Source organism: Trachymyrmex septentrionalis, unplaced genomic scaffold (assembly GCF_001594115.1).
Source record: "Trachymyrmex septentrionalis isolate Tsep2-gDNA-1 unplaced genomic scaffold, Tsep1.0 scaffold60, whole genome shotgun sequence".
NCBI classification, from domain to species: domain Eukaryota; kingdom Metazoa; phylum Arthropoda; class Insecta; order Hymenoptera; family Formicidae; genus Trachymyrmex; species Trachymyrmex septentrionalis.
Genome location: NW_017305779.1, coordinates 1,260,107 through 1,265,429, shown reverse-complemented (window position 1 = coordinate 1,265,429; position 5,323 = coordinate 1,260,107).

The window sequence follows — 5,323 nt, the reverse complement described above, 5'->3', positions numbered from 1 at the left end:
CGGAATTAAATCTCTTGCGGTATATCATGAGGTAAATCCCTTTTGCAGAAAGTCATAAATTCCAATACAATTTCGCGATGAGTTGAGAACTTTACTTAAACGGTCTCAAGCATAAAACTCGGTAACGAAAAGCGTAGAAGAGGTTCTTCTAGACGAAATATTTCTTCCTCACGTTACGCTCATGTATTAAATGATTATCTCTGTAGTATTGCATTATTTATCGACATCGAAACTTTTGAGAGACTGTTTTTTAATCCGACATAATGTTTAACTATTAGACAAGCGGCGATACTCATTTGTTGCAAGTTATTGCCGACGCTGTTATACAAGTTACTCCCGTACTGCAATCGACAGTGAATCGAAGGCAACATATTTCGATATATCTTATCGATACGCTGATAACCGCACTGTTCAATAGAAGAGTGTATTATTGAAACCGTGATATGAAGCAACGTATTGATAGGCTGTCACAAGCAACACGGAAAATGTACTATTTGTTGCTGAAACGTTTATTGTCCTCTATTAAGCGATAATTATTAATGTGCGGCGCGTAAAGCCGATCCTTGTAAAAATTCGTTGATCATTCCTCTGACTAGAATATTTTTCTGCATACAAAAATATTTTTTTACCGGGAGAATATGAGAGTTAAGGGATTAAACGCGATGACGCGAGTGCTGATTAATCAAGTTAATGTTGCGTAATCACCGTTTTACCGATAGTTATTTCGGATATTGTTCGACCAATATATATATATTCGTCGTTTCTCGTTTTTTAATCTTGCCACGCACAATAAACGTCGTAAAAAGCACTAGTAGGTAACATTGTTTTATAACGTATAGAAAAACGACAAGAGACTTAATGCGACATCAATCGATATCAAAAGAAGTAATTGATAAATAATGCTTCGCCAATATTTGTAAATTGAAACAAATTTTTTTTACTTTGATATTAAATAATATTATAAATCCTTGTATTTACTAAAAGTGTGAAGTTATCTCTGCTGGAATACAATCTAATATTTTTTCGCCCTAGTTTGGGGGGTGTAGAATTAACTCGTACAAGACTTCGCGATTCGTCAAGAAGCCTAATGCAATTTACAATCGGGATTTAAATGAGAAAATACAGCGCTCTGTGTTTTCTTTGCCGTGTTTTAGCGCTAAATGCGGCTCCTAAGCTTCGTTTATTTGTCGCATAAGGATTCACGTTCAAAATTAGTAAGATAAAAAAATCAAACACTATAACGAGGTAATTTATAGATCTAAAAAAAGACTTTTCCAAGCTAACAAAATGAAGTATTTGCAAGTTTTAATAATGAAACTCCTTTTTAATAAAATCTTGTTTTCTCTTAGTAAAACATTTAACGAAAATTAATAAGCAAATAAGTGATAATAACTAATTAAATTAACAAGTTCGCAAACTTGAAGTAAATGTTACAATAAGTACATTTTCGATAAATATAAGTATATCTTTAAGAACTGAGCGGCCAAATGCGTTTAGCGCTAAAAGGCGTGCCGAGAACGCGGTCTGTTATCTCGTAATAACGCGATCAAATCAATAACTATTTTCCTCCGGCGACGTTACGATCGCGCGTATACCTTTGTAGGATTTAGGCCAGTCGTGTAATAAAAGCGCTCGTAGTAAGCTACATGTAGTCGAGTACTCCGTGCCAGAGGGGTACCCGTTGTAGAGATCTCTTTATTAAGTAAGGACTTTAAGGTAGCCATTCGGTTTTTCTCTTCTTGTCGATAGGTATTATAGGCGGGGTCCACCTCAGGGTCGACCGCAGTCACGCGTGTAGATTAGCAATAGTGAGTCGTAGCGTAGCGATTATTTCGACGCACCTATTATTATAACCCTTCACGAGAGCGTATATGAGAGAGAATGGCCCTCTGGATTCAAAGTGTGGCGGAAGTATCACAGATACGTACCGTTCCCTGCATACCCCTCTCGTTCGGTCGTGAGTCCCTCGCCAAAGGTGGTCGCCGAAGGGCCAATGGAGAGAAAAGGGTCTCGTATTTTTGTCTCGTTGAATGTTGGTCTTATCGATATGCGGGATGCTTCTTAACGCGCGCTAAATATTTCAGGGATGATTCTGGAAGTCAAACACATCAAGAACGGAATATCTATACGAGCCGTTTTTTTCCTTTCTTTTTATCCGATAAAAAAATATATGGATTATATCTAACGAAATATAAATATTTTGTTAAATGTGATACAAACGTGATAGATGATCGCTTTACAACGGTACGTATGCAATAACCAAAGGCATAAATTGTTATGATGAAAATTATGAATGGTAACACGGTGGAAAAAAATAATAAAATTATCCGTATAGCAACGGCATGTGTTAAGAAGCACTTTGTAGTATCATCATTATTAAACGTTTGAGAAAATTTATTTTTCTACTGCATACACATCGGGCGTCACTGTGTCGCACAACAGCGAGCATCTTTGTTTTGCGGAACGGCAACCCCTCGTGATTCTCACGATGATTTCCGAACCGCGATTCCGGAAATCGAAGATTGTTGACACTAGAACACTCGGGGGTGGACAGTTTGTTCACCAAATGATTTCATTTAACTATAAGATTTAATGATATACTTCGGCGAGAGATATTGTAAAAAGAACATGAATGCTATTCAATTGTAAAATCAAACGCTTTCGTGCATGCGGCGACACAAGTTGTGTTCTAATTGCGTAATTATCCGCACAACGCTACACATCCATATACAGCCCGTAGACTACTAGTCGATGTAAAGATACTTGTGTTTTCTAGAATTATTAAATTGCTTATCAGTTTAATTTATGATATTACGACTCTAGTTCTATTCATGATTTCAAGAATAAGATTTCGACGCGCGATTTGCAGAATTGGATATGTATACAAATTTATTCTAAAATATTTAAGATCCGCTTTCTATTTTCTCAAAAATAGATTTATTAATTTTATTATAAATGAAATTGGAGGACGTTGGGTGGCCGGTATTTTGCTTTTTCTTTATTCAATACAGGCGGGAAAAGCTAGATTTAACCTAACTCTATCCGAAATCGTGCACGGCGTACACATTCTATTCCAACTGGGTTGTGCACAATGCTACACTTAGTGCTTTCCTATATACGTTTGTATTAAGCAATTGAAAAGCACCCAATGTGTCTTTTAGCGCTAACAAGTTTTTTTTTTCTTGATATATTCGGAGACAAACTGAGCATCATTTGGAATTTCATGTGTAAAAATGTCACTTTTTCGTAAAAAAAAAAAAACTTTTTTTCTTTTTCTTACTTTATATGACACATTTTGAAGAAATGCGTCATGTATGCGTTCTACGACGTGTATATAGACATCCGCAAATGCGGCATGTATCAAGTCGCGAAGTTATTGCTCTTGCTTATACATTATTCAGTGCTCGCGACTCAGTTTCCGATTTGATTGCGTATGCAAGTTCTGGAAGAGTAGCATTCGATCGAGAAACGACCGGACGTTCTAGTGTTAAGCAAATAGGAATGCAGATAGGAATCTTTCTACAGAAAGGTGTCGAGAGGAACGAGGGGTAGTTAAAGGCCAGAACTGAAATCCGCTGACTTGGTAGAATCGAAAGATTTGAGAAGAAACAGGGGGGAGAGAGAGGGAGAGAGAAAGAGAGAGAGAGAGAGAAAATAATAAGACATTTCTCTCCGACATTTAGATCGAGGACTCACGACACGCACACATATTTTACGCACACGAGAATAGAGGGTGGATGAATAAGGGCGGGAGGAAGAGAGAAAAAGAAGAATTAACGTAAGCAGCACACAATGAAAGACGCGTACACATACACGTATATCGATTATGCTATGCGCGCACAACATTCAACATGATCACACATTATAACTGTTGTATAAAGAAATCGCCGTTATCGTAACTACTACCTTCGCAGGGAGATTGTGTAAAGAATATTTTGCATGCACATTTTCACACGCACCATTCATATTCTCCCCGCGGCATTAGTATCCCTCTTTTACGTCTCTGCGCTCTTCGCTATTATCACCAGATGAAAATAATGGACGGAAGAGGGGGAGGGAATTATTGAGTTTCGAAGAAACGATCGTGATCGGAAAAAGAAGAGAAATCGTACGCTTCCTCGAAGAAAATAGTTTCACGTTACTTTTCTTATATAATTTTGCATATCCAAAAATATCCATCGGATATTCATACGAGGTGATATATTTGCGAAAGTTAGTACCGGTACAAAGAAATATTTGCTTCAGGCGGAGCAATACAAGAAAGAGAAGGAAAAGGGAGAAAATTTGAGAAAATCGCCTTGAGAAAGGTCGTACCTCTTGGGAGTCGCACCACCTTGCACATTTTCTCATCCATCCTTTAAGACTGAACGATTCTTCATATGTATTCGTGTGACTTCTAAAAGAGACGTGATAAGCGTACACGATTCTCGTTTCTTAAGAAAAAAGAGGAAAAAAATGAGGGAAAAGACGAGAGAAAATTGCTTCATATGACAATAATGCACATGAGGCAAATAAATCGCATGGGGAATGTTACGCGTGAACAAGATAGAGAGATTGGACGACAGAAAATGATGAGAATCTGCATTTTTTATACAATGCCACGTGGGTGTTTTTCGTCGCGCGAGTTTAACGTTTCGGCGTAAGAGTCGAGCGTGTGCAACCGAGAGTTTTGCCTTCGCGAGGAGAATTAGTTTTTCTCTCGCAGGGGAGACGTACGTTTGAAAGTTACTCGCAGGAAGTAAAACTCCCGAGATTGAATCTTAGGGATGTGAAAAATGGACAGGAAAGGGCGCGAGACGGAGAGTAGGGATATTATCGAGGCGCAATCGATAAAAAAGATGAAAAAAAAAAAAGAAAAAAGACATAATAACGATTGATTCTAACTCTATCTCTATATTCTTCTACCAATTATATTTTTCTAATTATATTTGTACGTTGACTCGTAAGCTAATCGACCAAGCGATGTTTCGTGCTTGTGGTAGAACGAGGACGAGAAGGTGATAAAATGCGACAAAATTTTTTAAAAAAAGTAAAAGAGAAGAAAGTCCTGGGAAACGGAAGAGAAAGATAGAGACACGTTTTTTGGGTTAAAAGGGAGAGCGGGATGAAAGCAGCGAGGCTCGCGTTGCACTTCGTGATTACAATAAACTGCGTCGCTCGTTTTCACGTAGACGATTCGGTCTATCTTTTTTATTCTCGACGATCAGCCTTTATTCGTACTGCTGTGGTCTACAAGAATACACGCGATAACACTCGCGAGATTTTGAATCGATGTAATTTCGGTAAGTTCGGATCTTGGCGTGTCACAAAAAAGACGAAAACA